Raw genomic sequence first — 9,264 nt, 5'->3', positions numbered from 1 at the left:
CCTTTGTAATGATACTCCGGCTTGAAGAGACGTACTTTGTCCATTGTTTTTATGAAGAGAGGCTGAGACAACGGTGTGAAGCAGTCTCTTCCAAGCCAATAGAGTAAAACAGCTTGTGAAGTCTTGCGTTTTTTTTAAAGTTGGAACAATAGAAGCAGACTGAAGGGGTGGGGTAAAGCTCCCAAAGAACCAGGATTTTAGTTTAACTTCCCTTAGCTTTTGGGCTATACATCTCTCCCTGCGACAGCAAAACACTTGAGCTCTTTCACTCTGTCAGAGTTTTCTCTTGATGTTTTTTTCACCTGGACAGGAGAAACACGGCATGTGAGACAATCCACTTTACTGAATTTGCCTCTGCCAAGGGCGTATTTATGGGATGTTACTCTCTTGGAACAGCTAAACTGTGGTAGTTAACATATATGTTACCTTGTTAAGTATTTCAATAGAGTTACAGTTAAGCTTTTTTTTTTAATTTTTGTGTTGTTTGTATTTTAACTATCATGAAAAAGTAAAATGTGTTTTGCCTCAAGCCTGGTAGTTTGACCAATTGAATTGTATCTGGAACGCAACACCTCATGCTTGACTTTAAAAATAAGAAAAGAAGTTGGGGTCTCGGCTATCTTCTTAATATATTTTGATGGGGGGAAGGGGCGGAGTTTGGTCTGGTCCATAACTCCTTCCTGACCTCTCCCCTTGCCTGAGGTGTGGTAACCCTCAAGTTAAACCTCCCCCCACCCCGAGTCAGCTCTCTCTAATGAGGCAGCAGCTCCACAGTCTGGTAAGACCATGGCATCTTATGTTTCAATGTAGGAATCAAGGCACATAGCAAACTCCCACAAACTAACAGAGGTGGTGGCTGATGTACAGATGCATGAACGTTTACTGATGATCGAAGATTCCTGTATCAAACGTAAACAGAAATTGCTGGAAAAAGTTTTGAAGAAGAGGTACTGGACACTGGCTCTTGTGGGGCAGTGGCAGTGATCCTACCTCTGGGTGAGGAGGTCCAGATTCAACTCCAACCTGCTCTAGAGGGTATAATAACATCACTGAACTGATTGTATTGAAATAGGTGGCATCCCGTAGCCACTTAGAAAATCAAGGATGGATGGAATAAAAATGAATTTTGTCTTAACTTTGTGTACATTACTTCTTTTTATAATTTATCTAATTAAAATGGCACCTCATTAATTATGATGACTTGTACACATTTTACTGAATTTTCATAAATACGTGTAGCAATACATTACTCATACCTTATACTGGGCCAGCATTTCCTTCCCTCCCCAAGTTACCCTGGAGTAGGTTCTAGTGAGCTGCTTCTTGCATACCTGCAGCCCATGTGCTGGAGGTAGACTTTCTAGGCTTGGTTACAACTGAATTGCTTGCTAGGCCATTTCAGAGGCAACCAAATTGCTGTGGGTCTGGAGTCAAATGTAGACCAAACTAAGTAAGGATTCCCACTGAACATGAGAGAACCAGGTGGGTTTTCTCATCTTTAGACTCCTGATTACAGATTTTTATTGAATTCAAATTCCACCATCTGGTGTGGTGGGATTTGAACTTGGCTGCCAAAATATTCCTTGGATCTCTGGATTATTAGTCTAGTCTAGCCATCAATTCCCTGAAATGTAATAAACTCCAGGTTGTGTTAGTCCAGAATAATTGTGGGAACTATTTCCCACTCAAACTCGATGCAGTTATTCGAAATAATATTTAAATCAGGCAGATTGACTCTGATTGATGAAGGGATTGCCCTGAGAAAGATACTCGATAATGCAAGTTGCCTACAGGCCTCAGAGTCAGGAAGATGGTAAAAGTCAATAATCTTCTAATGTTGCTTACAAATCTGAAGAGATGTTGCAGAATAGGATAGGTAAGTCTCCTGGGCCAAATGGGATATACCCAAGGTTTCTTTGGGAAGCGAGGGAAGAGATTGCTGTGCCTTTGGTGATGATCTTTGCGTCCTCAGTATCCACTGGAGTAGTACCAGATGATTGGAGGGTGGCAAATGTTATTCCCTTGTTCAAGAAAGGGAATAGGTATTATCCTTCCATCCCTGATGATGGGCTCCTGCCCGAAATGTCAATTTTCCTGCTCCTTGGATGTTGCCTGACCTGCTGTGCATTTCCAGCACCACTCTAATCTTGACTATAATCCTGATAATTATAGACCAGTCAGGCTTACATTGGTGGTGTGCAAATTATTGGCGAGGATTCTGAGAGCCAGGATTTATGATTATTTGGAAAAGGATAGTTTGATTAGCAATAGTCAGCATGGCTTTGTGAGGGGTAGGTCATGCCTCACAAGCCTTCTTGAATCTTTGAGGATGTGACAAAACACATTGATGAAGGCAGATTTGTGGGCAGCACGGTGGCACAGTGGTTAGCACTGCTGCCTCACAACGCCAGAGACCTGGGTTCAATTCCCGCCTCAGGCGACTGACTGTGTGGAGTTTGCACATTCTCCCCTTGTCTGTGTGGGTTTCCTCCGGGTGCTCCGGTTTCCTCCCACAGTCCAAAGATGTGCAGGTCAGGTGAATTGGCCATGCTAAATTGTCCGTAGTGTTAGGTAAGGGGTAAATGTAGGGGTATGGGTGGGTTGCGCATCGGCGGGTCGGTGTGGACTTTTTGGCCGAAGGGCCTGTTTCCACACTGTAAAGTAATCTAATCTAATCTAATAGAGCCCGTGGATGTGGTGTGTATGGAATTTAGCAAGGTGTTTGATAGGGTTCCCCATGGTAGTCTCATCCAGAAAGTAAAGAGGCATGGGATACAGGGATATTTGATTGTCTAGATACAGAACTAGCTGGCCCATAGAAGACAGAGGGTGGGTAGTATTCAGCCTGGAGCTTGGTGACCAGTGGTGTTCCACAGGGATTGGTTATGGGACCTCTGCTCTTTGTGTTTTTTATAAATGAGCAAGTGGAGGGGTGAGTTAGTAAGTTTGACATTTACACGAAGTTTGGTGGAGTTGTGGATAGTGTGGAGAGCTGTTATAGATTGCAATGGGACATTGACAGGATGCAGAGCTGGCCTGAGAAGTGGCAGATGGAGTTCAACCTGGAAAAGTGTGAAGTGATTCATATTGGAAGGTTGAATTTGAATGCAGAATACAAGGTTAAAGGCAGGATTCTTGGCAGTGTGGAGGAACAGAGGGATCTTGGGGTCCATATCCATAGATCCCTCAAAGTTGTCACCTGAGTTGACAGGGTTGTTAAGAAGATGTATGGTGTCTTGGCTTTCATTAGCAGGGGGATTGAGTTTAAGAGCCGCGAGGTTATGCTGCAGCTCTATAATGCCCTTGTTAGACCATGCTTGGAATATTGTGATCAGTTCTTGTCGCCTCATTATGTGAAGGATGTGGAAGGTTTAGAGAGGGTGCAGAGGAGATTTACCAGGATGCTGCCTGGATTGGAGCGCATTGAGGGAGATTGAGGGAGCTAGGGCTATCCTCAAAGGAGCAAAGAAGGCTGAGAAGTGACTTGATAGAGGTGTACAAGATGATGAGAGGTATAGATAGAGTGGATGGCCAGAGACTTTTTCCCAGATCGGAAATGGCTATTATGAGGGGACATAATTTTTAGGTGAGTGGAGGAAGGTTTAGCGGAGATGTCAGAGGTCAGTTCTTTAGACAGAGATTGGTGGGTGCATGGAATGCAATGGCAGCAGCAGTATTAGAGTCAGATACATTAGGGACATTGAAGTTACTATTGGATAGGCACATGGACGATAGTACAATGAAGGGTATGTAAGTTCATTTGATCTTACAGTAGGATAAAAGGTTGGCAAAACCCACCCAAACTCATTTATCCCTGACTAATGCACCTAACACTATGGTCAATTTAGCATGGCCAATTCAACTGACCTGCACATCTTTGGATTGTGGGAGGAAAGCGGAGCAGCCGGAGGAAACCCACGCAGACATGGGGAGAATGTGCAAGCCCCACACAGACAGATCTCTCAAACTTTCTGACAGCATTAGACTGCTTCCAACCTGCCCAATAATTACTGGCTTTGTGAGGTCAATAGGCCTGAAATTGTGGATTCTTTTTTTTTGTGGTCCTTCTATAAGCATGCCTCCTCCTATCCCCTCAGTATGGCAGTGATATTTAACCTGTGCAGGAAATAATTTTTCAACTTGACCCATTTTTAGCCTGGTTGACTGTGATATTTTCAAGATTCCCCTGGCTACCAGGGATTTTAAGTTTCGCTCACGGAGCCTTACTTGCTGAACTTTGACTCGGGACTGTGCCCTTAGACCACTACCTCCTGTTGTAGCCTGTATCTGCTGTGGGGTTATAAATTCTCCTTGTCGCTTTCTAGATCAGGAATGCTTCTAACGTTCACTGGAATATTTTTCCTTGTTGAGGGTTTAGCCTTGGATGGCTGCATTATGTGAGCAAGTGACTTAAAGCAGAATCTAGAGATCTGTTCATGATTCATTGTATGAGCAATCAAATTCAATCCACACTGCAGGCCCACCATGCCAAATGGGCATGTCTGCTCACTATCATAGAATCCCAACAGATTGGAAGCTGGCCATTTGGCCCATCAAGTCCACACTGACCTTCCAAAGAGCATCCCACCCAGTCCCATCCCCAACCTACTCCCATAATTCCACACTACCCTGGCTAATCCACCTCGCCTGCATACCCCAGGGCACTATGGGCAATTTAGCACTGTCAATCCACAAAAACCTGCACATCTTTGGACTGTGGGAGGAAACTGGAGCACCCGGAGGAAACCTATGTAAACACGGGGAGAATGTGCAAACTCCACACAGACAGTCGTCTGAGGCTGAACGGCAGAGGTGCTAACCACTGAGTCACTGTGCTGCCCCACAATTCTGTGTGAACTACAGCTAATTGTGAAGGTTGCTACCACCATGCTGTTTGAGTGTAGAAAGGGATAGGGCTTACTTGAACCAGTGTGGCAGAGGGAGCCACTTCCTGTCTCCCTGCTGTGGCTAGCAAGACACAGTTTACTGCATGTTATCAAATCGTTACAGGTTACAATGATGTGATTGACATTATTACAGGCCAGCAAGGACAAACAGATCTTAGACCTAACTCCTTTGAGTTCGGAAGCTGTTCTTTCCACATGTCTACTTGACATCATCGTAATGGGTAGTGCTTATGGCACTCCTCAGTATTAACCCTTTCAGAACCTGTGTACAGTGCCCAAGGCATCAGTCTATACCTCTAGATTGTTAGTCCAAGGGCGATACCTTCACACCACCTTGTCTCTCCAGCTCAGAAGAGAAGATAATAAGCAATGGTATTTCTTTATTCGTCTATTTAAAGAATAAAAGCTCCAGCTCATGAGATTACATTCAGTGCAGCAGTTAGGCAGTGATCGATAAACGCAGGTAAAATGGGTCTCAGTGTTATCGCCTCTCAGGAAGCAGCTAGGTTTCCAGCTTATTGTTGCTGTAACAGAATCACTTTCATTAATCTCGCGAGTATATATGTTTGAACCAGCCCGAAGTTATACCGGCAACGGCATGTTCTAAAATGGCACTTTCTGTCATGTCCCTTCAAGATCCATGCCCTGCTTAAAAAGGTGAGGGACCTCCATCTAGCCGCTATCTTACAGCCCTTTATTTTCACACTGCGCTGTGCCACGCTCACAATGCCTGCTGCTTTGGAGTGCATTGAACTTGCCCAAGTGATGCCCACCTCCTTTACCCGTGTTTGGATGCTGCTGCATCTCGTCCCATGTCAGCCACCTTGCCTTTCAGTGCCGAGTCAGCAGGTGCCAAATGCACATTCGACAACGCAGTAGCCGGCTGGGCTGGTGAAACGGGAGGCAAGCCCCGCCTTCTCATTTCGAGACAAGTGACTCAGCAGGGCTGATGGAGAGCAAACGTCAAGCCTGAGCTAATGGCGCCGCGCGAGAGGTTGATTTATTCCCCCACCCCATGCAGAATTTTTTTCACAAGTATTCGACAACACCATGGCATGCCACATATGTGTTTATACCTCTAGGTCACAAGGCACGACTATTTTCATCACATGCCACCTGTCACTGGCATCGACATGAGATGGTGACCTATCATGCCAACACCGCTGACTTCCTGCTGGCTGGTAAATCAGCAGGGAAATAATAAAGAGGCTGCTTGCTTTGATATTGCAGGATCACAAATATTATTAGCTGTGTACCTCCAATGGAACAAATGGAAACATGGAACAGGTTTATTTTCCCCCGAGAAAATTGTTCTAACAAGAAGCACTGCACTCCTGCCATTTCACCAGGGTCGTCCGTGTTTACGTGGGTGAGCTCAGCAGTCAGCAGCTGATGGTTCCTCTCCACCTGCAGTCTAACAGGCGATATGTGGTATTATGACAGATGCACTCAATTCACTTTTACCGCACAGCCCTCCAGTTGTCTGGAGGTTGATCCAGATCAGTGAAGGAACCTACTCCCCAGCTGGAATATGAAATTATTTTTCATATACACTTTTCCAACATAATCGACAGTCGACTGGTGAGGGAATAATGTTGCATTCCTAATTTAAACAGAAAGCACGCAGGAGGTTCACAGTCTCATTGCGGCTAAATAAAGATGCAAAATGGGCAGCACATTCAATATAATTCCGAGTCAAAAATCTACCCCTAATCTGTGTTCAGCATTGTGGGCTTTAACGGTGGAGAATAAACACCCTTCCCACAGAATGAGCTGCTCATCAAAGAGTCCTGCCTATGACTCAAGCACAAACTATGAATCATAAAAATGATGCCCCACCCCACTACTTGACATCTCTCTGAACTGCAATGCCAACTTTATGCAGCAATATTAGTTTTGGTCAGTTTGTCATGTGGAACTTTGGCAGCTAGGAACTTTGTTATTCAATGCCATTTCCTGTGGGGATCAGAAACAGAGGCCATAGTCTTACAATGAATCGAGTTCCTTTTGAAATCTGGCAGTATGGCCTCAAGATTAAGTGGTCCCTGGCTCTACCAGATACAATGAATCAGTTAGATCAGGTGAAAGACCTCTATTCTCCCTCTCTCAGAGCCATCCATCTCCTCTTATTCCTGGTGCATATTTCTTAGTCATTTGTAACCTGTAAACCGATTTGTGGATTTTTCAAATACTTTGACCTCTCAGCAGCTGTGATTTCCACGAGAAACCAATACTAACGACTGTGACACACAGTGGGACTGCAAGTGCTTTCAAGTCCACTCACGTGAGTACATGTGACAATAAAGCCAATTCAGTTCAAGTCCACATTCTGTACAGTTCCACATGAAATTCAGCAGGACAGCCTCAAGATTTAGTGCTCCCTGAGTCTGCCGGATACAAGCCATCCTGGCACTTTCTTTTTGTCTTCCTTATTTGGAACCTCCACCTTCCCCAAAAAAAGACAGAGAGCGTACAGGTGGGGCCAGAGCAGGCCTTGGCTCACTATCAGGTTGCTAGGGAGCTGTCAGAACTGAAACATGGCAGAGCCATTGCTTGACAGAACTGGAAACAAGTTTAGATTTCCCAGGAATGGAGCATGCAGTTGGAACGTTCGAACAGAAGCTCTGCTTGTGATGAATTTGGTACTTTACGGTTCAGTCCCTGTAGACCAGATTTTCTCTGCTGTTTATCAAAACAGAAATTGCTGGAAAAGCTCGGCAGGTCCGGCAGCATCTGTGGCGAGAGATCAGAGTTAACATTTCGGGTCCAGTGACCCTTCCTCGAGAGTTTTCTCCACTGGTTTTCTGTACTGCCGAATGTGAGTGCTTGTACCGGTGTCCTCATAACAGGGAAATAGATCAGGTTTTAGATTAAATAATGGGATGAGGGGATCGAATTAACAAAGATGGGGGATGATAAACAGTTCATGATGGGAAGGAGCAGATAATACAAATTTAAGACTAAATCAACAGATTAGGCTCATTTCCAAAAATAGTTAAGGGACAAAACTGAAGAATCTGTATACCATTCAGAACAATGCAGATTAGTTGGTACCACAAATAGAAAAAAAACTAAGTATGATGAAAGAGGCGTCACAGAGAGTTGATTACATCGTGACATAGATTGGAGCCTGAATATTAGAAGATTTGTGGTATTTAAGATGGACAGGAAGCTAGAAAATGGAAAGGGGGGAATGACTTAAGTACGGGAAGAGAGGTTGTTGAAACAATTTAGGTGAGCTGAGAAATGATAATGTAAGAAATAGGTGTGGGAGTGGTGTACAAGCCTCACGCAGTGATGATGCTGTAGAATGAAGAGGGAACAATGGAACCTTGTCAGAAAGGTCCAAAATATTCAATGCAACTCAGGCTTAGCCAAAAAGAATGTAAGATTCAGCTCTATTGACATATTCCTTCACCTAACCTGCAAGTTCCCTTGAACTAGCTCTGTTTTTCCTGCCCTTATAATTGACCTTATTCAAGTTTAAAAAGCTAGTTTTGGACTCACTCATCTCTCCCTCAGGCTGAAGGTGAAATTTGAAATATTATGATTGCTGCTACCTAGGGATACCTTCACTATTAGGTCCATTCCTATTGGGTAATATCTAGCCTAATGTAGCTTGGTTGACTCCAGAATGTGCTGTTCTGAGAAACTGTCCCAAAAGCCTTTAATTAAATCCTCATCTAGGCCACCTTGGTGCAGTTGATGGTTCGAGTCTGCATGTGGATTAATATCCCCCATGGTTATTGCCTTACCTTTCTGACAAGGCTCCATTGTTCCCTCTTTATTCTACAGTATCATCACTGAGTGGGGCTTGTACACCACTCCCACACCTACTTTGTGCATTATCATTTCTCAGCTCATCTAAATGGTTTGAACAACCTCTCTTCCCATAACCTTATTAAAGGAGTGACATCATCACAGAATGCCCAGTCCGGTCAAAAGAATCTCAATGTCCTTTGTTACTTTGGCATCATATATGTCACAGTTTCTCTCCAATGTCTCTCACTGACTTAATTTCTGCTGTTATATCCATCTCCCAGCAAGTCTCGCACTCCAGCACTCTCATTGTGACAGCTTCCCTCACTCACTATCATACACCATGACCCCTGACAGCAGTAACCCTCTGTGTTGCCTGCTCACTTGCTCGGGACACCTTCCCACCTGCACGAAAAACAGCAAATGTAGGACCTATCTCCTGCCTCACTGTTATTCCAAACAGTTCCCATTAGAGTCAAGATGTGAGTTTGGCTGCCCAAAATATTCAACTCCTGACCCCTTATGTGGAGAGCATCCTGACTCTGTCCACCCCATGTGGCCTACGGACTGTGTACAAGCTTCTAGACTGGCATTGGAG

Source organism: Chiloscyllium plagiosum, unplaced genomic scaffold (genome assembly GCF_037043375.1).
Source record: "Chiloscyllium plagiosum isolate Xiang-an unplaced genomic scaffold, Cpla_swu_hap1 HiC_scaffold_23, whole genome shotgun sequence".
Lineage (NCBI taxonomy): Eukaryota > Metazoa > Chordata > Chondrichthyes > Orectolobiformes > Hemiscylliidae > Chiloscyllium > Chiloscyllium plagiosum.
The sequence above is the reverse complement of the archived record's forward strand: the minus strand, read 5'-3'. Positions refer to the sequence as shown.